Here is a 26,864-nt window from a genome sequence, read left to right as displayed (position 1 = left end):
ACAACTTATGCTAAAGAAATGTCTTCAGTGAATTTTGTTAACAGCAGCTAGTCATGAGAAGCCAGTATGTTTATGTAGCAGCATTACAGATTGTTATTGTGGCTTTATGGGTAGAAGTAGGTCAAATGGATTTATACAGCAGCCCTGACAATACAGGTGTTATTAATACAGGGGTAGTTAAGTTTATCACTAACAATGTATTCTTATCTCATTTTCTCAGTGCTCCAGAGCAAAGTCCACAATATGATGCACATATTACATACACATCAGAGCAGCAGGCAGCTGTGTTATTAAATGGACTGCACCACCAAGAACACTGCTTCCTAAGCAGTTATGAATCATGAAATAAAACATTAAAAGTGATATCTTTTGTGTGGACATGAAGAGAAGCTTTAGAAAAATTAGATACTGGATTTGGCTGTTCTGTCACAGAAGTGTTCATGTGCCATTAAGTAATTTGGCTGATTAACTCTTTTGTATACCAGGAACTACTCTGATAGAAACTCAAAGACAAATGCCATTACCATCTTGTTAAGCAGCATCAGAAACAGGGAAAATGTCTTTTGTTTTGCAACAGTGTGTAAACAAACATCATTCTTACCTACACGGAATGTAAAAGCAAAACAAAAAAAGTCCTGTAATTGCCATTGAAATATTCAGAGGTTTTTGGGAGGCCTTTTATTCTCTTCTATAAAATATTGATTTTTTGTTTGAAGCTAATAAACTACACCTGCCAAAAAATCACTCACATCTCTCAAAAAAAAATTACAAACACAGTCAAAAAAGGTTACATGTCTTCTCTGGCTTTCAACCAAGCTATAGTCAATGAACAAGTCAGCAATTCCTGAAGTACCTTGAGGCTAACATTTCCTATAACTTCTCACACGTCTGTAGGAACATCCTTCATCAACTTGTAGCAGCATTGGCCATGCTAAACAGCAACTCCACAGGCACAAGCTTTGAAACCACTTACCCTCACATTTCTAAACTAGAAATTACTTTATTAAAAGGTAATTTAGAGGAAAAAAAGCCTCATCTGATTATGGCATTAGCCAAATAAGGAACTTTCCCTCCATTTAACATGCAATTCAAATAAAGTTACAAAATGCAAGCAGCTTTCAGCCTGGTTTGAGCCCTCCAGGTTGGAAGAGCCAAGAAGCAGGAGGCAACATCCAGCCATGAGGCACTGGAAGTGCCACTTCCAGAGAAGCTGCAGATCACAGAGGTTGTGAGGTTTAGCCAACAAAACCACAGACACCAGGTACATCTCAGACAATCATCAGTGCTGTGCCAACCCACAGTGCTGCTGCAGCTCTTGTTTGCAGGAGCACTCTTATGTCACTGGTTCAAATTCCACTTCTGTGACCATGTTTCCCCTCCAACTATCCTCACCTGCTGCCCGGGATCCTGAGGACTTCCTGCCACATTTCTTGAATAAACAAAGTGACTGTCCACGTAACTGAAAGGGTTATTCTGCAGTCATGAGAGGGTGGGGGAGAGAAGAGTGTTAATACTTCCATTGCCCAGCAATTCAACAATACACAATCCAATTCGGAGCTTTCTTCAGTGATTCTTTTAGTCATTTTCTCTCCAGTAGAATGCTCCCAGACTCTGCACACCTCCTCTTAGCAGAATCTTTCCATACCACTAATTATTTTTGCTTCTTCCACCTCCATCTCCACACTCTCGTCAGCAGCAGGCTAAGAAAGCACACACTGCTTTCCAGGTGGCTGCACACCACACTGAGGGTGACTGTCATTATTTCCCTTGTTCTTTCCACAACCTGCTGGCAATTATGTTCCTTTATGGTGGCAAACCATTTGTTATTTGTGGACTGAAGCCAGTAAAAAAGAATGTAAACAGCACACATTTTTCCTTCTGTTGTACATTAACTTTCATACACCAAGGATCAGTTTGATCTTCCATGTGCTAAACAGTTGTTTTGTTTTGCCACATCCTTGCAAAGCTCCTTAGTGCAGCACATATCTATTAAGCAGCAAACAGGATGCCTCAGGGTTCAAGAAACCTGACTTGAACATGCACTATCTTAAACTGGACCTGCTATTTTCTGTGATGTGACTGAAATAATAATTTTTACTCCCATAGCTTACCACCTTCCTTTAGGACCTCATCCTCCATCAGTTTTCCTGCTCTATTTGGTATACTTTGGCACTTTTCAGAGGATTGTGAGGAGAGGGCAGGCACAAAGAAGAACTGAACAGCAGGACTGGAGTCTGCTGACACCACCACAATGGTGTGTGCAGCCCCTCCAGGCACATGCAGAGGCACCCTTTAGCCCAGAGCATTCAAAGCTTCTCAGCTCAGTTTGAAGGCAGAAGGCATCATATCTGCAGATCCAAGGATATTTATACCTCTCCCACAAAGCTCCAAGTCCCTTTCCTGATATTTACTACTACAGGATCAATTTCTGTATAGAAATGCTCCTCAGAGACATAACTTCCAATACATCCATTAGCTTATCTCCAAATGGCATCCAGCTGCACAGGCAGGCAGGCAGTAGATGGCTACACTGGAAGGTCTCTGGTTGCTATTCAACATGAGAAAGGTGGCCCATTATTGGGCATTTGTTGCTCTTTAGAACAATCTCAATGTTTCACCACTTGGCAGCATGGTCAGAAACAACACTGAGAAGTTCACCTGGTTAAATGTGAGATGGATCTCTCCAAGAAAATTCATTTCTCAGACTAGCATGTTTCACCTATCCAGCAATAGCACTGTGTGAGCACATAAGTGCATGAATTTATGTAAAAGAACAACACAGTGAGGGTGTTGCAAGAAGAAAAATGAGAACTGAGGCAAAGAAACACTTCCACAAGATGACTCAGGAATTTAAACATTTGCATGAAAATGCTTGAAAAGGAATATAAAAAAGGCAAAAGGTGGAGGAGTTGTAAAATATTTTAATTACTGAAAAAGAAACAACCAGAAGTAACAGCCAGTAGAAAAGAAGCAGACCTAGAAATTAGTTTTATTCTACAGGCATTTTGCATATGCCTAGGTTGCACAACTAAGAGATTGCAAAAGCCAAATATATTTCCAAGTCTGCTGAAGGTCATTTGAAAACACAAGGTGAGGGGTGAGGGGAACATGGGGAGAAAGCTTCTTCTAAAAGGTAAAAAAGCCTCCAAAGCTAATGAAAAAATCCAGGACAATTCCTTAAAATAGCTGAGGTTTAAAATGCTTCAGAAATAGAAAGATCCATAAAATGCTTGAAAAGCTTTCTCAACACCTTAATATTGAAAAAGACTACCAGGCACTCTTTGAACATGACAGTCATGAGCTGGGGAAGTCAAGGATTGGGAGAAGTTTAGAACTAGAACATTCAGGAAACCAACAAAAGCCTTCTTGTAATTGCAAGACCCCACTAAAGCAAAACCTTACTTGGACTCCACATGTGCTGCAGCTGCTCCAGCTGGGTTAGCAAGAGCAGGATCAAGGCTAGAGTTACCTTGCAAGAAGCTTGCCATCAATCTGCCCAGTGCAACTACAGCAAATAAATCCTCAGGCAGCTCTGACAGACTCTTTATAGACAGCACCACATTCAGAATTCACCCCACACAATTTCAAACTCCACCAGACTACCACTAATGTGGGGATTTCAAATGCAGCATTGATTTCCTTCTCCAGCAGTTCCCAAGCCTTCTTATAAAAGCATGCTATTTGTATTTCAGAGGAAGGATACAACCCATGGTTCATTTGTTTTATAGATAGTTGATTATGTCTTAGAAAAAAAAGGTTTCCCTTCTGTCCCCTGCTAATTTATGTTGAAATATACGAAAAAAAATAATAATACTCTACAAGCACAGCTTGTGGTTACTTCATCTCCTTGGACTACATCAAGAGAAATGTTTTTGCAAAGTAATATTACCCAAGGCAACAACTATCACTCAGATGAAAAGAGAATTTCCCATATTTTCAGTCATCACTTAATCCAGTTTAGCATCTGTACTGACATTTCCACCTAGTTTTTTGCATCCACAATATCTCAAACTGATGTTTGTGCTGAAGGACATTTTCTCTCAATTCAGGGAAGGATCTTTGCTCTTTGCTCCTATAACAGAAGCAACAAGCAGACACCTCAGGATAAGCAGCCAGCTCAAACATCTAAAGAAGAAATAAAACCCCAGATTCTGAGCAAAGAGAGCATCTGTTCTATAGCTGTGGAATCTCTCCCTGGGGCTTCATTGAAATGCAGTTGCTTGTTAAAAGCAAGGAGGCAGGATAGATTCAGTTGTTTTTCCTACAGCTAGTCTTTTCCAGAGGAGAAGCTGAAAAACAAGGAGAGAGTGTCTGTGTAAATCCCAAGTGATGATAAAACTGGCGCCTTGGGCACTGGGGCATATACATTTGCACTTTAAGAATTAGGGTTCAAATCAGCAGGGACAGATCCATGAACACTCCAGACAGATCTATAAGGGAATTGGCCTAAGGAATATTTATTTATATGAGGCAGCACAGAAAGAAGAGAGGCTTAGAGATGCCTGCTGCATGAGTCCTGGCAGCACAGTACACCATGATATCCTGGCCAATAATTTTCAGTGTCAGGCTGTGGTTTTTTCTTTTTTTCAAGGACAAGTAGCTTAGAAACATGAAGAGGGAAATCCGTGGTCTGCACTTTTACAAGGAAGCTGCTTCACTGAAAACCCATCCTTTCTTCTTTCTGCATGACAGAAGCCCTCCAAGAGCATTTCTGAAAATGCACCAGGGACACCTAAAACACTCACCACTCTCTCCAAACAGCTTCAGTTTGGAATTCATAGAGTACATAGAAAAACAAACCATAAAGCCACGTAATAGGCTGAAATATTGCCCAGCTGTGAGGAAACATCAGAACTGATGCCATGACAAACACTATATACTGAGAGATAAGCAACACAAGACTGCTGGAGTGAAAGAAACATCCTCAGCAGCACACATAGATCCAGGTTCTTGAGAGAGATGCAGTCTGAGCATTCTGGTCACACAAACTACAAGCACAAATTCCAGCAGAAAGTGAGAGAATGACAGCAAACCAAACTTCTGGGAAGCAATCAAACAAAATTAAACCTGCTTGGCTACATCAAAAAAAAAAAAAAAGATTTCCTTGTCTTGGGAGCACTCAGCATGCATCAGCTGGTAAAATACTGGACACTTGCTTCTCAGACAGATTCCTGCCTCCTGCTTTACCTGAGAGTGTATTAAGCTCTACAGCTACAGGAAAAGCACAAGAAACAGCACTCTGGGCACATCTCTTGAAGTAAATGAGTGAGCTGTTTACCTTGGAAAGTCCTGGATTATTGAACTGTTAGAGATTTCAATTTAATATCTACTTGCTGTAGCATGCAGAAACTAAGCCACAGTTCACCCACACAAGATAGTGATCAGTTCAATGCATTTCTCTTTTATGCTTGATCAAATAAAATCACTTGGAAATAATTTATTAGCTTGCTTACCATCTCAGTTGTTCTAGAGATGGTGTCAAACTAGAAGGAAAACAATAAATTGAGCCACTTATAATGTTCAACTCTGGCTTGAGTCACTCAAGAATTGCTAACAGCTAAGACTACTCTAAAATCTAAGACTAGAACTAACACTGCAGCACAGCAGCATTATTAATATACAGCCTAAACCTTCCCTTACACAACTTTTGGCCATTCCCTTGGGTCCTGTCACTGGGTACCACAGAGAACAGATCAGTGCCTGCCCCTCCTCTTCCCCTCATGAGGAAGTTGCAGACTGTGATGAGGTTTCTCTCTTTTCCAGGCTCAAGAAGAGAAGAATAGAACCAATAGAAAGACCAAAAGATTAATTCATTTGAACCATTACCAGTTAAACCAGCCATTATGAGAAAGTAATATCAACTTTCAGGTGCATTGTTTGTTGACCTGCTCTAAACATTTGCAAAAATTAAACACCACTAGAATACTCTCCCTGGTGGTACTTCATATTTCTAAAGTGAGTTGGGGTTTGTACCTAATGACTGTTTCAATTAATACATTTTTTATGCACAAACTCTCAAAGTCAAGATGCTGAATGATTTGGATTGATGCAGCAAAAGATAAATGCAGACAAGGCAACCACTACCTCTTGTTGCTTTGAGTATCTGAGCTGAGAGCTTGAACTTACTCCATCATTTCAGGTTGCCATTGGTGAATTTATTAAGATGCCTCAGCAAGAACTCATGTCGTGGCTACATTAAAGATAATTAGCTAACATTTACCTGAAAATAAATCATTTACAGCATGGGAATCTGGTCTATTCATAAAGTGGAAACCTTAGGCCTTCTGCTGCTTTGTATCTGTATTTGCAATAGCTCAACAGCATTGACTCCGAGCACAGCACAGGATGTTCCTAGAAATTACTTCTGTGTTTGCACACAAATCCAAGTCTACTGTGAACTCACCTTTCTCAGCCTTATCGAACTACTTGACCCTATCAAAGAAACCCCACTGTGGCAATGGTAAGAACAGTCATTTCCAAATTCAGATCTCTTTCACTAGGAAAAGGAAGGACCAAAGCTATGAGTGGGACACCTCATTTTTGACACAGCCTGGATTAGGCAAAGTGTTTTCTCCCCTTCCCTTTCAAAGTCAATGCTATACTAATTCCTACAAGCAGGGCCACTCCCCTACCAGGTCTGCTGCATGACCACTGACTGACTGCCAACTTCACCTATCCTGAGCTAGTCTTTGAAGGCTGGATTAAATTAAACCAGAATTTAAGACAGCTTCAACACATTTTAAAAAAAGTAAATCAGTGGTGAGTTGCATGGGCAAGTGACAGTTGTTGGGCTCATTTTGTAGTCATTCACTTTTGGGAAGTCCTTTCTTCACCTTTCTGTGAACCCATTTCAGGGACAGAGACAGGGCAGGGTTGCAAACAGTGACTCCATACCCATTTGTATGGTTTTCAGCAATCTGCATCTCAGATGTCAGGAAGACACAATAAGGTCACTAGAAGTACTGAACAAGTCCTGTTGGTACTTCAAGCCAGCAAAATTATTATCCACTTCAACCTGATCCCCTCAGGTCCCTTTGATAAAAGCAAAGCCTTATTTTGCAGCAGGAGTTTTGCAAGGACAGGCAGCAGTAACCTGTAAGTACTGTATCAATTACTGGGTGTTCTGGATGTTTATTCACTGAATTGGAAACACTACAACACTGAAGAAATACAGTCCCTGTTTCTGGAAACAAGTCCTATTATAGCCCAAATCATTAACTTCCCCAAAGACATGATGAGTCAAATATTTTCCTGCATGATAACAACATCCACTGTAGCAGAGTAAAAATAACAGCATGTGTGCTCTGGCAGCTGAAGAATCACCATGTCAGTGGTAACAGCTTTTCACAGTAAGGATCAACTAAAACTTTAATTGCTTCATGCTCACCTCTCCTTTTCCTACTCATCTTTTTTTATGTTATACCCATCTTATCATTATGCTGCTGTACCACTGTCTTGCTATTCTGTTCAAAAGCAGAGCAAGCTAAAAGGTTATCTTTGATCACTGAAAAGATGTAGATACTTACATATGACTCAGTCTTACTACTTCAAAAAGTACAACTTAATTTATTAACTTTTATCTTGAAAGACCATTTTTCTGACCAGTATAATTTCAACTCTATCATCTTTGTTGCACCATAAATAAAAGGTAGTTCTTCCATAGTACTCCTCACATGGCACAATGTAGCTCTTTCCCTTCTTGCTTTACTTCATATAATGAAACTGCAAATAGCATAAGAATGCCAGCAAAATCACACCTATTTATAAGGTATTGTTCCATTCTCCTTATGCCTTTTTAAATTAAAACAAAAGCTTTTCAAACTTGATGATAGATATCTCACACCATCCATTTCAAGCTCTTTTATTATTATTATTACTCTTTTAATATTATCATCATTATTATTATGGGGAGGGGTCAGCAGGGAGAAGGAAGCTCTCTCACCCTTTGTTTTAGGAGAGTACAAACTGACCAACCTCCTGAGCAGAAGAATTTGTTGCTACAGGGACACTAAAAATGAACTCGACTCAATTATATCACAGTGAAATGAAGGTGCAGAGACTGTTTCTAGAACTAAATGTTTTATAATAGCCCCTCTCATTATAATGGTCCATCATTTATCTAAATTTCACAAACATACATCTTTAGAAATTGCAAAAAATAGTAATGTTTCAAGACACCGCTAGCGCTGCAAAAGCAAAAATCAAAATGCCTGCAGTTCTCCAGTCTCTCATGCATCCATCAAAAAGGGATAAAAAGATGATTGGCTTTAAATTAACTGCCTGACAAAGCACTACAAAACACAGCTATCATGAAAAGATTGATATTTAGTCTCTTATGTTAATGAAAAAATAAATGAACACGTAAGCCTTACAGACAGATTCAGACTTTTAAAATAACTTATCCCAACAGCATTGATGTGTCATTATTCTCAAGTTCAGTTATATTAATCCTTGCAATCTTTGCAAATGCACAGTTTAAAAAGCAGTTTGCAGTCCCTCTGATGACTGGAGGTTCATTCCAGGAGAAATCTTTATGTAATGGCCTCATCACCAGTTTCACAGGTGAGAAAAAAAGAAGTCAGAAAGCCTTATTTGTAGCTGTGTCTTTCTCTAATGACTGTTATAGCACAAGATTATACACAGGCCTAGCAATACATTGCTACACCTCAGAAAAGATCACATAAGTGACAATACAGCATTTGGCCACGGCAACCTGTACGAGGGCAACAGTTACTAAAAGTGACAAGTGCTAAAAACAGCAGATGAACTCAGAGATAAAGTTGTCCTTGTGAGGATAGGCTAAAATCTGGAAGCCCCGTTCCATCTTCAAAGAGCAAAACCTTCCATTTTCTTAAAAAGCACAATAGTTGTGGTTCATAAAGCCATCATAAATCAAGATGGTTCTTTTTCCAGCAGTTACTTTACATTATCAAAGCTTTCTTATTTTATACTTCCTCAAGTACTATATAACATCAAGAATTTGTGGATTTGAGGGGGAGCAAAGTAAAATAAAAATAAAAAGTCTATGGGGAGGGGAAAAAAGCATAGGCCACCAACAGGAAATATAATTCAGTGAAGAGCCAGTCAAAAGAGAGGACACAGTTTCAAGCTGCAACAGGGGAAATATAGGTTGGATATTAGAAAGATTTTTCATAGAAAGTGTGATAAAATATTGGAATGGCCTGCCCGGGGAGATGGTGGAGTCACCATCCCTGGATGTTTTCAAAAAAAGACTGGATATGGCACTTGGTGCCATGGTTTAGTTAAGGTGTTTTGGGCATGGGTTGGACTTGGTGATCCTGAAGGTCTTTTCCAATCTAGCCATTCTGTGATTCTGTGAAAACCAGCCCCTCCCATACAGATATGGCTGACAAAGGTGCCCTCTGAATTAGGACTGGGGTTGGTTATTCCACTCATTCTCCTCCCTGCATAGGCTCCTTGGATAAGCCATCTTCCAGCTTTAAGCTGAGCCCAACACAAGCACCCAAGCTGTGCTTTGGAGTAGATTTAATTACAGCACAATCCAGTCTTTAAAGAACAGGAACACAGAGCACATACAGCCCCCCTGAGCTATCACAGCATTGGGGTTTGGTCCAACTCCTACATGCTCTCCTTGAACAGAAGTGTTTGGAACATGTCTTTCCAGTTAAGAGCTGATTGCATCAAAATTCTCAGTAAGAAAACATATCCCCCACTTCACAGAAGTGCCTCACGAGTTCACTTCTGGTTGCAGGCAGGATTTAGACAGGCAGCCTGGGGACACAGACCCAGTGTGTGTGGGGAGAGCAAAACACCTCCAAGAGCCTCACAGATCAGCTGTAAACTCCACTCCTGCACACGCTGCTCCTCATGGTGCACACACTCCTGCAGGCAATCTGAGCCTTTCTGCCTAAGGCAGCATGCTTCTCAGCCTGTGCTCTCCTGGCTCAAAAAAAGCTCTGTTTCTCTGCTTGCTCTCTGAACAGAAATTCTCCACAAGCTGCATTGAGGCTTTGCCTCCCCTCAGTGAGTTGTTTTCCAGAACGCATTGGCTTTCCACGAAGTATTTCCTCCAGCAAAGGGCTGGTTTTGACTTTTGGAAGGGATACAAAGCTTAAACATATTAATCATAGATTTATTTACAGGATTAGCAAATCCCCAAGTTGTGGTTTTGGTGGGAAGGGAAGGATGGTGTTTAGATGTGAAAACTATGATAAGACAGCATTAAGATTAAGGTGTTAAGATATGAAATCAAGCATCTCTTCCTTGATCAACTCAAATGCCTTTAACTCACTTTTCTCCTAGAAATCTAACCATCACTAGGAACAAGATGTACTTTGAAATGTTTTCAAGCCTGCTACTTTGATAAATCTCCTCCCACACACTGGATCATCCACACAAGTGGCCACTATGCTTAGTGTCAAAGAGGAGGAGAAGAGCCTGAGATGTACTGCATAAACCTCAGGCTTTAGAGTTGCAAACACAAACCAAACACCATTAAATCAATACAAAAGTCCCTGGCAAACCAACCACCAGGCAAGTAAGGCAGGGTCTCAAGACAATCCCTAAGCCTGTTCTGTAGGGTTGGACCTGGCCAGAGGATCCCCCATGCTTCACTGAGGGAAGACAGGTCTCACTCCCTCAGGCATTTCCCATCTCACCTCTCTCAGTGACAGGACAGTGTGAATGATTTTTTTATAGAAGATGACCAGCCATCTGCACATTAATAGCACCAAGAAATGTTCAGACTAATGCTAGTCCAGCAGCTGGGGCTGACCAGAACTTAAAACACCATCAGGCCATATTCTCCACACTGGCAGAACTGCCACTACAGCAATATACTTTCCATGCTGGTAGACACAGCTGGCAGGAGCAGCAGGCCAGGATTTAAGATATATTGTGGCCAGAAATAGGCTACCACACACCAGTGGATCACACTGGGGTCGAGCCTGCCCTAGGAAATCATGGTCTACTCTACAGGCATGGCTGAGTTGGCCACCAAAGACATAGCTTCAGTTACCAAAATCATCCTACAGGAAAGGGGTCCATGACACTGCATACAGAGTCTTAGTGCAGGATTTGAAAGTGACTAAAATATTACAAAAATTCACCCTTTTCTTCTGCAAAACAGTTCCTGTGGCTGCTTAAGCAAAAGGGAAGATGATACCATCTCCTCTATCAACATTTGCGTCAGAGCAACAGCTTGCAGCAGCTAACACCACATTTCTGTGATCACACAGAATTTCTGGCCAGTACCATCTTCATATTTTGTTTTTCCCCTTTCCTGAAGTGATGACAAAGTGCATGCAGAGAGCACATCATTAGAAATAGGAGCAAGGGGCATGTAAGTGTCTGTTCAGTTCCATATCCCTCCTGATAAATTGCTAGTTCACAAATGTGTGCCAGCTGTTCACAAATGGATACTCCTTCACTTGAATTACAATAGACACTTGTATTGTTGCTGTGGTAAGCCACATCTACCTCTTCTCATCCTTTAAGCCTCACAGCAGCTTCAAATATTTGAAATACAGTGCAAGTTTTTCAGCTGTTTAGCAACAGCTTCTTTTGCAATGTTCCCTGTGTTCAAAGAAACTGAACAAGTAACAGCTACATTTACTAGCAAACAGCTCTGTTGGGAGACAGAGCACCTCTCCCATGCCTAGACACCAGCAGTGGGACAAAGCAAACTGACACACTTCCCTGTTTACTTCCAAAAGACCATTGGGATTCTCCATGAGGATCTTGCTCAGTGACTGTAGTAGAATCCTTAAGATTCACTAAAGTTATACAGATTCTTTTGATAAAAAGGGCAGCTGCACAAACCCAGACCTCAGAATCAACATAACCAGTTAGACATGGTTACAATGCTGCTGTGGCATAAAAAGCCTCTCAAAGCCTTTTTCAGTATCTTTCCTTTTGCTCATAGCCCTCTGATTTTCATTTTCTTATGAGCTTTTTCATTCTCTCTTTCCAGTCTGACTGCAAGGCTTGCCAGGACATCTCAGAAGATCCACACAGAAGCAATGAGCACTTTGCTGAAGGCTCTCACGTACCCAGGGAAGAGAGGTAAGAGCATCTTGAGATGCAAGAGCAAACCTCTTTCTTATCAGGGAGAAATCAGTCACTAACAGGAGGGATTAAAGCAGAATCTACTCTATTTCGATACCATTTTCTCTGCTCAAATATAGTTGGCAGTAAGACAGTGGACAACACATCCTCTACCCAGGGGTTCTATCCCATACCACTTAGCAAGATTATCCACTCACAGCCAGGGTCTGGAGCTCTCAGCTTTGCCAGGAGTGTTTGAAAACCAGGTGGGCTCAGAAACATCACAGCCTCAGCCTTCCTCAGCACATAAAACTGGTACTGGAGACATTCCATCAGACTCTGACCTCTTGTTTTACAATTGAATCTAGAAAACAGTGCCAAATTTGTTAAAGTGGAAAGGTTTATTATTGCTCCTCAGTTGAGAAGCCTACAAATTCAGCAAATGGTATTTTCAGACAGTTTTCCAGATTGCAGATGTTGGCATGAGCATATCAACTCTTAGATTCTTTGCCCACCAATTCAACCTTCCAATTTTTCCAAATCATTAGCATAAGTTCTCCAAGTAAAATATTTTCCCTGATGTAAAATATGAAACTATTTCCACAGATATTGATTGCTGAACTACCACTCTTTTCAGATCCAGATATAGACAAGGATGGGAATTACTAGTCTGATGACATACAGTGTAATCAAGCTAATTAATTTGACAACTTGAGATTGAAAGGTACAAATTGAGGCATGTGCTGTAACAAAAGTAGGAAAACATGACAGATTCAAGCAAAATATTGCATGCAGAATGCAATGTTAAAAAGGGAAGTTTAATTAGAAGCACCATATTTTTTATTATTTTGAAAAGCAGCAACTAGAAAAATTCCCAAATTTTTAATTGGAGAGAAAGCAAAATTTTTTTTTCTTCACAGACATGGAACTGAATTAATTTACATACAACTAGCCAATGAACACTGCACTAGAAGACAGCCACAAGTTAAAAAAAAGCTCAAAATGTAACAATTAACTGACAGTAACAAAAGCACTTTTAGTTTCAGGCATGCAGTAACTTGGAAGAAACAACAAACCAGGCAATCCTGTTGAAGTAAAATTCACTGGAGGAAATATTTTGCCAATTATTTTATTGCCAACTACCTCAAATTGGCAGTCACTTCCAGTCCAAAGCTACATCTCTACTATCCAAGCCTTCTGACAGTACTGAGCAGCACTCATAACACTTACTCAGCAGTTTTCATTTGCTTAAGAGCTTAAGATGAAGAAATGCCAACTGCAATGTCTCCCGAAAAAAGTTTTAAAACATCATTCCTTCTCAAAAAGAAAACTGTAACCCTAAAACATATTTGTGAAGAAAAGGCCACCACGTTCAAGTTATTTTTGCAACCAATGTCCAAGCACACTAATTTTCATTTAAATGATACAGCTTCTCAGTTAAGAGAAAAGGCTTTACGTCTTCTACTTCAAATAGAAATTTCTGGTTCTCCAACTCAATTCAATTCACTCACCAACTCCATCCTCCCTCCCTCCACGCTACACATAATTCTTTCAGATCTTCCAGTGATCAGAATATAACATAGAGGTAAAAATTGACCTTTCATCTTATAATTCATGTTGTTAAGTGTTCATAAATATATCTTGGGAAGTAAAAATGGCTAGTCTTTCTATTCCTGGAATGTGATTAATCACTATCAACAAAAAACTGTGAAATTATTATACTAAATCAACACAATCTTTTTAACCCTCTTAGAAATGGTTTTTTATTAACTACTATGATATTAAACTGAAAACATTGAACAAACATCTGTACATCTTCCAAGAAAAAGTGGATGCAGTTATATGGAAAAGATCAGTGGATTCCTGTTATAGAAGATTTAGGTCCCCCTTAGAGCCACACTCAAATACGACAAAATTGTGTTTACCACTAATCAGCATGAGGGTCAGCACACAGTGATACTGAAGAGAACTAGCAAAAAAAAAAAAAAATTGAAGAGATAAATGGTTTTCATCCAAATCTCCTTAGGTTCATATCCATACAAGCCATAGCAGACAGGAAAGGGACCACTAGGTTCAAATATCTCTGACACATTTTACTACCTATCCATTCACCTTAGCATCACCAAAATCAGAATTTCACACACTTCAAAAGCCCAAAAAGAGGTGAGGGCAGAAACAGTAGGGCTCTCACCTATTCTAGAGACACAAAAAGCCCACAAAAGAGTTTTGGAGACACACTGATGATCTCTGATGTCTGAGCCATACATTCATCTCATGACAATGCTCCAAAGGTTTCTTCACTGCATCCAGAATTAATGGGGTGCTTTGCTCATAATTTATCAATGCCTCACAGGCAGCAGAGGTATCAGACAGGGGCTTTCAGGTGTGAAGTTTAATGACTGAATACACCAAAACAAAATACCATTTTATCTTGTTTTCTGTCTCATGAAAGCTTCTTCAAAACCATTTCATTGTTCAGGCATATTTTCTCCCTGATTCATCTTTTTGGTTTTTTTTTCCTTTTTAATCCTAAACACATTTCTAGGGGTAACTGTGGCTGAGGTTAATGCCACATACAGCAGACAAGCACCATGAGTTCATTCCTGTGCAGTGAACAAGATTATTTCTTGTCACACATAATTCATAAAGCAAATTAAACATGTCAGAGTTGGTGAATATTGTGAAAGTGACTCTTGGAGAGCAGTCAACAGATGGAAAACAGCAAGGTAATCATGGCCTCACTAATTACTTACAGGCTGAGGTTTTTGGAGTATCTCAGAACTGTAGCCAATATATCAAGGTGAGACTGAAAACATTTGGCAAATACTGAAAGAGCAAAAGTTCTTGGCAAACTCTCTCATAAGAAAAAAATAAAATTGTTCCTCTCCATACAAAAGGAGCAAAATTCTCACAAAGTGCAGAATCTGGATAATTTATAACTGAAGTGTTGCACTAATAAACTGAAGTAGAAGAATATCTTATGTTTTTTAGTGAGACAGAAGTGTTTTGTACAAATATCACTGCAGCCCTGCCTAGTGCATGCCAAACATGAAAATTACAAAGCTGTGAGTACAGCAACTTTAAAACCCTTTATGAAGGTGTATATATATATATATATATATATATATATATATATATATATATATATATATATAAATGAAAATTTTGGCGTAATTTCCTCTTGCTCCAGAGCATTACTAAAATTTCTCAAAGGACTTGGCTTTTGCTAGTTCCAGAGCTGGATTAGATAGAAAACAAACCATTTTGTTGCAAATGCCAAGTCAAAACAGGGAAGAACTGCTGACTTACTGCAAGTTTGTATTTTGGTCCTTCTTGTGAAGAGGAGGAGACTTCATGCCAACAGCCTTGGTATCTAGTTAGCTTTCTGTAATAAATCACATCTCCTAGTAATTATACTATCACTCATAATAAATTGTGTCATCATCTCATTACTGTGATTGCAAATCTGTCTCTGTCTCACCAGCTTATAAGAAAGGATTTAATTTTCTTTGAGGCAACAGAGTAAAAGAGAAGAATCAAAGGGAAAACTAACAAATAAGGGGATTTGGGGAATGAGAAGGAGAAAAGAACTGGTATAAGAAAGCAAGCAAAACAAGAAAATTCAACATCTCTGCCCTATGTGAAAGTTACTTTGTACTCCAAGTCAGAAGCTATTGCCATTATTCCATGCACCCAAAGCAATATATACACATACAAGTTGCTGCTTATTGTAAAGCTAAACCAAAATCACTTTTAGCTGTTGTGCTTGGCTCATTTCTGCTCACGAGAAACCTTTTCTAAGTAGAGAAACCTGTACTAGCTCCTTCAAACTGAGCTAGTACAGCCAATTCAGGGTATGAACCAGACTTGAATTCTCCCTTTACTCACACAGCACAGGAAGCCCCCCAAAGCTCTCCCACTACTCTATCCTTCTGGGTACATAGATGGAGAACTCAGCAGTAGGTTTGCTGACAAATAATTCATTGCCTTAAGAATGACAGGAAAATGTTCTTAACACAGCCAATAACATCAGCACTAAATATGACTTTAAAATAAATACCTCTGATAAGACCTGAATGGATGTGTCACTTGCAGTGGAAGAACACCAGTGGCAATGAGCCCTTTCCCATTATCCAAGTACATCTTAAATTAATATAAAATTATATTAGTATAAATAAAGAGAGAATTACTTATTTTATTTGTTCTTAGATTTAAGTGGTAGAAGCTGTTACCGTTAGTGGAAGAGGACTAAAATATTTCAGTTACATAAAATGAACTTTATCAGTGAACCTACATTAGTGAGTGCCAGAAACAGGAGACAAACTTCACTAGAAAGAAAAGATACAACATAAAGAAAGATGTGTGACTATGTGCACAGCCATACAAGTCCTCAAAAATCTGAATTCCTTTATAGCAAAGACAAAACTGGCCTCCACATCTCCAAAGTGGTGATTTTTGCTGAGGGGCAAGGCTGCAGCTCACTGCACTCGTACACAGAGCTGGAAACAACATTTTTATTCATGCAAATTATGCAGTGATCACCAAGCACCAGAAAAATCAGCTCTACCAACAGCAAAGAGGTTCTGACCAGAGAGGACTTGTGTCACCATGTCACACACACACACGAGGCCAGTGGAGAGAAAGGCTTTAACATTCAAAAAAGATCCTATCAAATCACAAGGAAGAAGACAAATGAAAACTTCGATATTTATATTATAATTGAAATTCTAAATACTTTCAGTAAGTGATCTACACGAAGTGGAGCCACTGAATTTCCTATATTTAGGACCTTGCAGCATCAATAATGTTGTAAAGGTCCAGCCTCATTTGTTCATGACTGATATTTCAGCATGTGCTATATCCATGCAGCATTAGTGTTCTGTAGGCATCTTTTTCAATTTGCACCAAGAATACCTCTGCCATTGTAATTCAACCTAAAATCCATTAGAGCTATTATATGGTGCATAAAAATTGATGAACAGCAAAATTTTGAGCAAACCTAATCACCCATATATTTGGAAACATCTGTTTGATTTTAACAGGAAGGCTCAGCAGGGCATAACATGTGGCATAAAGCAATGTAAGTCTCAGCTAACTACAAATCCTGTAACTAAATTAGAATTGCAACCAACATAACAAATCTGGGTTACCCTATGGTTTCACAGCAGCCTCCTGCTGTAAATGACAGTTTCAAAATATTGATCTAATGTAACATTTACCACACTGCTGTTCAATCCTTCTCATAACGAGTAACAGAGAGCCTGATTTCATATCAGCACAAGAAATAAATAAGAACCATACTGTTCAACAGCTTAAGTCACAATCTGAACTTGAAAGAAGCTGAGAGCTCAAGATTTCAGGTCAAAAAGAAGCAATTCTTCAGTGAAGAAAAAAAAGGAAGCAAAGAGTTGTTGGTTGACCTTGAACTGCTTTGACTTGTTTTATTTTTCAATCAACACCTTCAAGCACAATTAATTCCCATCTTCCTCCATGTTACACAGCTGTTATTCTCCTACCTGTATTTTCATGAGTTTACAAATTCATATTTCACTGAAAGTGTGGAGCTCAGGCAAACTTAGAAAAGCATCTGTCAACATTTGTCCTCCTAAAAACCTGCTTGGGTCCACAGGAAAAATCAACACCCCATAGTTGAAAGGGGTGTTATACAATGGCAGGACATGCCAGCACTCCTTCAATCACCCAGCACAAGCATCAGAATTTCATACCACAACAAGAATGAACTTTTTCATGTCAGGATTTTACCCATCTTCAGTATGGGCATTTCATGCAAAGAATGAAATTTTGCCCTTAAACCAATGAAAAACATTGCCTGAAGTCAACCCTCAAGAAGTTGTGTGACCTCTGGATATTCTAAGGATAAAAACAAAAGCTCTTGCAAATATCTGCATTTATTTGGTTACAGAATTAATGGTGCCAGCCCATCTCACAGATGCCACATGAAGCAGCAGCAGCTGCACTTTCAGACACTGGCTGTAGCCAAGTGACTGTGCCTTGCCTTGAAAAATGGATTGCACTTCATCAAACTTCTCTGTGATGTGATTTTATGAAGGCAGTATGATTTAATTCCTGGCATAGAAGCAGATACTTTCCTGCATGATAGATTTCAAATCTAGACATCCAAGATGCTGGACAGATCAGGTTTTTCATAACTGAAGCATCAGCTTCTTATTAAATTGACAGCTGAGTGTGTGTTCATGCACATTCACATTTTGCAAGGAGTTTAGGAAGCTCACAGGAAACACATTTCAGTGTGTGGAGCCCATTCTATGGGAAACAAAGTGAAAGCCTCCTCTGGTCCATTCAGGTTTCTATGGACATTTCAGAACTAAGCTGGCACCCTGGAGGTGCTCAGGAACATGCAAATGAAGAGCACACCAAAGAATTGGGTGGTGCCTACATCATCTCACAATGGGGTTCAGCAGCAAAATCAACATGGTGAATTCAGCCACATCATGATGAGAAAGGTTTGTATGATTTATGTGTTTCATGGTGGAGTGCTCCGTCTGCCAGCACATGGACTTGTTTAAAACTCCATTTAAAAGTCCCTGTATAGAGTACTCTCTCCTTAAGCATTGATTGCCTTGGTCCTCACATTGTTCCCTCTCTCCTCATTCCCAGTTTCCTCACAGGGCACTAGGGAAGGTGGCTGTCACTCCTCCATCACCTCAGTCCCTTGCTAACAGACACAAACACTCTCACAGCCCACCAGAGTGGGCAGTGCTCCCTCCACTGCAGAGCAGAGGAAAAACCTGGTGTCTACAGAAACAGCAGGCTTCAGGTGCTCTGTGACTGACCAGTAATTAATTATCTCAAAGGAGGAACTGAAGGTTGGAAGCACAAAGCTGATCAATATTACCATTAGAAAGAAGGATGCTCACCAATCTTCTGTGCCATTCTGGAAGTGCAGCTTTCAAAACCATAATGTAAAGTGTTCAGGAATTCTATATGCATTACTGTATTTACATTGTATCTCTAAGATTTTCAATCAATTTGTTTAAAAGCATTTTTCATTTGGAACATGAATTTGAAAATATTCCAACTTTTAAGTCTTTCTCAGTTGTCTGACTACAGAAGACCCTCTGCCTTCTACTACTAGTAAAGGACTCAGCTGATTTTGGTCTTTTAAAGAGATGTACAAATGTCACTTCAGCAAACCCCACATGATGAAACCTTCTGGAAAGCATTAAAACAAATACCTGTCCATCCTGAGCAGAACTCAAAGCTTTTCCAGTGGTTACACAGAAGCAAATCCTTGTTATATGATGCAGTCAGAATATTTGTGCTCAGTCCTAATTTACCCCAACAAAGTCTTATCACTACAAGGACCAACTATTTCCTATGGAAGGTGGTTCTCCACTCCCAATTATGACCAGAAATTTTATCCAGGACCCAAGGGAGTTTCCTAATTAAGTCCTGTCTGAACTGGCACCCAAGAGAAACTTCTATTGCAAATTCACAATCACCACTATTTTGAAATATCCTCACACAGCCAGCAGACCTCAGTGAGAGAAAGAGGTCACTGTGAAGTTACTGCTGCTTACAAAGTTTTTTAAGTCATATTTTCCATACATTTAGAATTATGCAAGAAGTTACCCTTCTATCAAAAAAGTATTCTCCATGAAGCATCCCAGAGAATTATAAAATATCCATTAAAAAGATATTTCCCACTTTTTGTCATTCTCCCCAGTGGTCAGTTAAGCCAGGTGCCACAGCATTGTTTCTTTTAAGTCTGTTTTGTAAGTGATTGAATACTAGAGAGATGAGCAAAATGCTGCCTGCAGTATTTATGCTTATTTGTCACAGCTTGAAATTGAACTGGGATACAGAGCCTGTGCAAATCCTCTCTTTGGATTATTTACAACCTGTTGATGCATATTCAGGAGCACACCATAAAATATCATTAAAATGAAAAATCTGTCCTCAACTACTATGAGCCTTCCCATCTCCTCTGGCTCTTTGATACATTTTCAATTGTTTTCTTTTACTGCTAACCCAAATATGGCCTCTTTTCAATAATAAAACAGACAAAGTGCACAATGCTGAGCTATATCTGTGATATCCTCACCTATGGTGCTGTGAAACAGAGGGCAGAGACTATTTTACTGAAAAAAAATTATACTGAGTGGAGAACAGGAGTGACAACTGTTTGCTGTAAATGGATGCTGCAGCTATCAGCTGAGCTAAGATGCAATTCATTGTCACTAATTAAATTTGGATATACAAGTAGCAAAAAAAACCCAACCAAACAAAAAAACCAAAACAACAACAACAACAAAAAAACTACAAAACTATAAATAGTTCTTATCCATAGCAGAAAATCTGCTTTCTTAAAATCAACCTCTGTGGTATTCACACAGCAACGTTGCTGTTAACAGTTTATAGTGCAAACTCCTCCCTCTTATATCTCCAAGTCACCATCCTGCAAGCCTCTATTTTACTTTTTTCCCCCTACAGTTTGGATTCTCTTTATTCAATAGACTTCTTTGATTAAAGTCAAGAGAGTTAAATCCTTAATTCTTGCCATCATTTCTGTTCCCATATTGTAGGCTTTTTTGTGCTAGAGTTTTTTTGTGCTAGAAATATCCATATTCTGAAATAGAAAAGAAAGTCAAAGTCCCCATGAGTGCAGTATTTCTTTACTTTATCACAAATATCCTGTATAGTAAATGGCACCTGTCTCTCTAAAGAAGCAAGTTTTCCCTCCTTCCAAAGCAGTCAAACATGGAGTGCACTGCAAGCTCTATTTTGTGGTTATTACACTAAAGAAGAAATATCCCACCCTTTTTTCCCTTTCCCCAGGTGACTGTCAGATTACAGCCAACTGTAATTCAGAGAGAGGCGGGGGAGAAAGCACAAGTGCTCAGTCAGCAAGCAGAATTGCTCACAGGCTAAAGGGGGTGTGTGCATTTACAAGGGAGGATTTTGGTTGCAGGAGAGGTTGACTGTATCTTAATCATGTGCTGCTTCTGCCAACACCATCCCTGATGTTCCAGGGCTGCATGGTTCCAGGAGAACCACACACACACTTCAGGAGCAAAGACTAAACCAACATTTTATTGCCCAAACACTATGAGCTCTCACATGCAAGCACATGGGGGATGTGAAAAAGAAGAAAATCTCTTCAATGACAGTTACAAGGCAGCCAAGACTCCTTGTTTTTGCCAGGACAACACTAAAGCCAGGGAATCTTTCACACTCACTCTTCCTCAAGGCATTGCCCTTGCCCTGCCACATTCAAAGCATCCTCTAATCCCTCCTCAGGGCTGTGCTATAGCAGCTGGCAACATGCTAAACCACAGCTTGAGATTCACAGAGGCTTTTGTCCCAGGAAACAGCTCAATTTCCATCCCAGGAGAAATGGCACACTACTTCCTAACTGCCTTTTGCTTGACTCTTAAAGCACTCAGCCACTGAAATAAAAGAAATCTCTGGTTTAACTGCTCCTGCACAAGAGTGCCAGCCAAACCCTGGCTTTACACCTCATGCTCTACAACCAAATCCTGCACACACACACACCCACACCACAAAAGGAACATTATTATTCAAGCCAAACTTCCCAATCTAATGTGAAGACAGGAAGAAAAACAAAAAAAGAACAAAACATAAAAGACAAAAACAAACCAAACAAAAAACCAAAACCAAACCACACCAGATATGAAGAATTGCTCATAGTTTAGATATTTAGTTGAACAGAGAAATGCAGCATCAGGTTGATAACCCATCGTCACTGGTCCTAGCCACACTCCTGGGCAGGCCCAAGTATTGCAACTTACAGAACAGCTTGTCCCTTCACTGTGCAAAGCTTCTGATAACAATTCTACCCCTCAAATATCTCAAACTGCTTTTCATTCAGGAATTAGCCTGGAATTTCACCAAGGTGTTTTTTTTCTGAAGAGAAATTCTCTTGAACTTGTCATCTAAAGATCTGTTTGGTTTGTCTCCTTTATACTGCTGTAGGAAGGATACTTGTGATCTGAGGTGATGGTTCCTCCTATTTCTGTGGTTAATAACTGCATTAAACAGGTTATCTGCAAAATTAGGAGAACATTCCTCACTTATTAATGTTTTAATCTAACTGGAAGAAGAAAAGCAACCAATAATTTCCATTCAGACTACTGATTATAAAATGGAAATATCACATGTAGCAGCTGTCAACATGGTTTAAAGGATTTTTTTTTTCTGTTTCTTGAAAACTCTTCCAAGTGCAGAAATCAGAAGTCAAGAACTAATTCCCTAAATTCCCTAATTATTTCAAATATTAAAAATGGAACCTAACCTGCATCTTGCAGTTGTCACTATTTACTATCAAGTTGGCCACATAATTGTTACATGTTTCTTAAAGACCATCTAGATCATTTTAAGGCATGTCCATTATGGCACAGGTCAGTGAGATCAAAGGTTACAACAGTAGGCAACACAAGGGATAAGCCTGAAAGGAAATATGAAAGTATGAAGTATGAAAGGAAGAAATGTCTCCAGTTTGTGGGCATAAGTTTTGTATAAAGTTGCTTCATTTTTGTTAAAGATATATTTTTCAAGCCAGACATCAACTTTTATTCACAGTGTTAGCTATTAAGCATTTCAAATACTTAAGATAGAAACCATCCAGAAAAATTATGTTTCCGCTGTAATTAAAAAAAAAAAAAAAAAAAAGCAGTTTGCAGCATCTAGAGACTTCCACAGTGCTTCAAAACTAACATTGCTATTATCCAAAAGTTGCATTATGCCTAGTGCTTTATTTACCTTGCATTAAAGCTGTCTGTAAATAACTTCAGACCTGCAGGTAATTAACAAAGCCACTGAACTCAAAGTAACATTATACATACCATGGAGGAAAAAAAAAAAAAAAAAAAAAAGCTGTATTTAGTTACTGGTTATTACCCTGCACAAAGACACCAGGAGAACTTTAGGGTAAAATCAGCTCTGTAAACCATAATTCCCTACCCAAACCATCAGCACCTCTACATCTTTAGGCCTTTGTGAAGAAAAATTTCTTTTCTCTGCATATCAGGCAAGTTCAGCTGATCATTTCACATTTATTCCAGGTCATACCACACAATGAATTCCTCCACCTGAACAGATACTTGGGGATTGTGTGGCTCCTCCTCAGGAAACAAGTTATTTCCAATTTTCCATAGGAAAGGAGAAATTAGGACAGAATCTTCATGTAGGTATTAATAATCAGTGAGTGATCTCTGGCTATTGTAGCAGTCCTAGCTGAGAACAGCTCCTCTGAAGAGCTGGGCTGCTTCTCCAGGGCCCAGGCAGACACTCATCTCACTGGCACCAAAGCCCTGTAAGATCCCCTCCAACTGTGGAGGATTCAGAGGCCTGACTGGAGCACATCTTTCAGAGAAGGGAAAAAAACAAAAGCAAATTGTCTGCTGACAGAAATGATAAATATTTTAGAGACTAATGTAAGAAGCACTTCAAGAACTCACGAGGCTGAGGCAAGATTCCTGAACACTGGTGATGGAGGGAGAAGCTGTGCAGAGTCAGGCACTGCAGCCTCACAGAGAGACTCCCCAAAGAAGCCCAGGACAGCTACAAAACAGCCTCTACACTTTCCCTGCAGTTACTGACAGCACATCAATTCCAAAACACTCCCAGTGTAGTTCCTAACTCTCACCTTGGTCTGAGCTTGGAGGAGTGACAGTGCTGGATTTGGAGCTAAACACAAAAATCATTGACCAATTTATCACAGACAGATCTTGGTATGAAGGCACAGTGTAACAGTGTATTGAATATTGCACACAGAGACGTGGATGTAGACATGCTCCATCAAGACTTACAGATAGCACGGGAAAAAAAACTTGGCAAAACTCTGAATCTCCCAAGTTTCTTTAGTAGTGGTACAGCCTTGAGCAAAACTCTAATAGCACCGTTTGGGTTTTACATTCACAAAATTGAGTGTGCAAATTCTGCTGCATACAAATAAGACATTTGCATATATTTGACCAAGTTCTGTAAGTTTTGATAAAATTTAGTAACTGCTATATCAGTACAGTAGAAAAATCCACCCTGATGTTGATATGAACCACTTTGAGGAAGAAAAACAGTAATAAATCAGGCTTGGCAGAAATTGAAATTCAGAAGGTAGGCTGATCATCAAACTTGAAAATGTTATTTAGTGATACACAATAAAACAAATAACCTGCATTCTCCAATTCCCCAGTTAATGTTTATTGATTAAGTTTTGTTAGGAAAAAGCTATTAGCAGTGCATATCCTTGGACAGGTGCTTAAAGCAAGTGGTGTAACTTATATCTAACTGTTTGTTTAGTGAAAAGCATTTACAAGGAATTGTTTTTTCACTCTTGAGGGGGTAAAAAGTGGGAGTACTTTGCAACAATGCAAGCAGAACAAATTGAAAAAAATACATTCTATTTTATTGGGTTATAAAAATAAGTCATTGCCAAAGTTTCATAGAGGTACAGTTAGTGTGTTCAGCCTTCTGTTGTATTGAAAAAGTTGCTTTTCTATTTCCAGACTTCAGAGCAAGCCTTGGAAAAGAAACCCCAACATTCCCTAACACATCAGAAATAGATATTGAATTTTAAGCACATTAATTGCACGCAGCATTCCATTTACCTACATCTATTCTGAAATTAAGTCAGTCATGAAGATTAGAATTTCCACTAACATTCTTGCATGTTTTAATCCTGCAGAGCAGTTTTCATTCTAAGTGAGTCAAAAAGAAGGGGAAAAAAAACCTACAAACCATTATCAGGCAGTTATATTATTGCTGTAAAGGCATCAACCAGGTGACTCACTTAAATCTAGACAGAAGAGAACACTGTGTTCTTCTTCAATTCTCCCCTTTCAAGAAAAGGAGTTTGCCACAACAGCAGCATGATAGTAATAAACTTGTTTACAAGTATGAACACTCCCTGGACATTCTCTTATGACCTCTGCTTAAAGCAATCACAGGTTTCTGTCCCAACCAATATTTGTGTCTAATTGTACTTCTCAGGGGAATAGTGGTTTTACAAGATCAGCCCAGCCCCACACAGCCACTCACTCACTCCCCCACAGTGGGATGGGGGAGAGAATCAGAAAGCTAAAAGTGAGAAAACTCATGAGTTCAGATAGAGGCACTTAAATAGGGAAAGATGAAAACAAAGGAATTGATTCACCACTTTTTAGTTAGGAATTGGTCATCCAACAGTTTCCTACTGGGTGAATTTTACATCAAATAATTAATGCACAACATGTTTTGTGGTCTTCTCTGCAAAACTTGCAGCATTTCAGCTTAGCATTCAGCAAAATGTTCTTAAATACATGTTGGATCATCATCAACAAGCAGCACATTCTAAAGGTCAGTATGTACAAGTTCTCCAAGAAAGCATCAAGGAAAGTCAGCTTTAAACAGTGGAAGAGCAGAAAGAGTCTGAAGGATACTAAATCTATTTCATGAGAGTACAGCATCCTTTCAGGAACAATTTCTCAGTAATACCACAGGTGCTACTCTGCTGAATCTTTTGTTTCTTCCCAAGCTTATATTAGAAAGAGTTATCACAAAGGGACAGTTTTGCTTAGGAAAATACATGTGAGAAAAGGCTAGTGCTGCAGGGTTTGCATTTCCAGCAGTATTCAAAACCTTTCTGTAAACTTATTTACTTTCTGTCATTAATTACAAACAACTACACAGAAAAGGAACCAAGTACTCTTGCCCAACCTCCATCATGCCACACCAAAGCCCACTACAGTTTATTTCACTATTTCATTAAAAAAAAAAAAATTATAAAGTCCAATTAATTCCTATTTCCATCATCTCCATGGGCTCTGATTTAGGCTAATAGTAGCACATTATAACAAGAGAACAAAAATGCATACACCAAGAGTTAAAATAGGGATATATCTTTTCAGAGCATCAAAGCATTTGACTGCCTTAATTCCAAATGTTTCTCTCAAGGTTAATTTTATGTTCTCAAAAGCATGCTCAGCTAAAGCTTAAGAATAACAGGACTGCTCACCCCTCAGTTATTGGCACAAACATTTCCATTCAAGGCCCCAGCACCCACCAACAGCAAGGTCTTCCACACCAGATACTTCCTCCCCTTTAAATACAAGAGTCACAACATGCATCAAAGCTTTGTTTCTTAAAACAACCTCAAAAGTCAGGCAATAGTGACATGGAGATGAGCAGCAAAGACAAGACTGCTCGCCTGAGAGGCCCCTGGGGCAGCACAGGGTGAGGCTGGAGCCCACCCCTGCAGGTGATGCCCACCAGATACAGGAACCACGTGCTGCTGGAGATACCAGGTGCTATCTGCACTTAACTGAACAAAAAGAAAATGTATCAGCCATCAACCTCCTTACCTGGACTTCACTGAGATCGATCAGAGACACTCTGTGGAGTCAGCAGCATTCACCTTCTCCCGGCATCCACCAGGGCTCATCCTTTGTCCACAGACTGAATGCTGCCACTTCAGGTGCCAGCTCCAAACTCCCATCTTCTTCTCTTCCAATAACTAAACTTTTAGCTGCAGAGAACCAAAACAAGCTGACAACTTCCCCAGAGGAATTAGAGTTGCCACTAAGGTACTACTTTTCAGGACACCCTCCACTGCTGGAGCAGAGAGACCACCCCGCCCAGGGAGGCTGAAAGCAGTTCGGACTTCCCCGCCAGCACCTCCTCCAACCAAGCAAACCCAGCTCCTCATTTCTGTTGCTTTATGGAAATCACCTGTTTCCCACCTGGATCTGATAACAAAGTCAGCTGGATCCACTGGCAAACAAAGTCAGCTCACCTCAAGCTCCACCTAGCCTGCAAAGCAAATCAACACTTACATTTGTGAACTCAAAGTAATGTGT

General features: G+C 39.5%; 1 long non-coding RNA gene across 1 annotated transcript in view; it reads right to left on the bottom strand.

Moving 5' to 3' along the window:
- The window catches only part of LOC127060249 (uncharacterized), a 44,213-nt gene extending 17,349 nt beyond the window's left edge, over positions 1 to 26,864 (bottom strand). Inside the window, exons 1-2 of the long non-coding RNA XR_007779057.1 lie at positions 26,748 to 26,864; positions 26,370 to 26,533 (exon numbers count right to left, since the gene is read on the bottom strand). This is a non-coding gene — a long non-coding RNA (uncharacterized LOC127060249). The remainder of the gene's footprint in view (positions 1 to 26,369; positions 26,534 to 26,747) is intronic.

The sequence above is a fragment of the Serinus canaria genome, chromosome 1, assembly GCF_022539315.1.
Source record: "Serinus canaria isolate serCan28SL12 chromosome 1, serCan2020, whole genome shotgun sequence".
Lineage (NCBI taxonomy): Eukaryota > Metazoa > Chordata > Aves > Passeriformes > Fringillidae > Serinus > Serinus canaria.
This window is presented reverse-complemented; position numbering and strand designations above follow the sequence as displayed.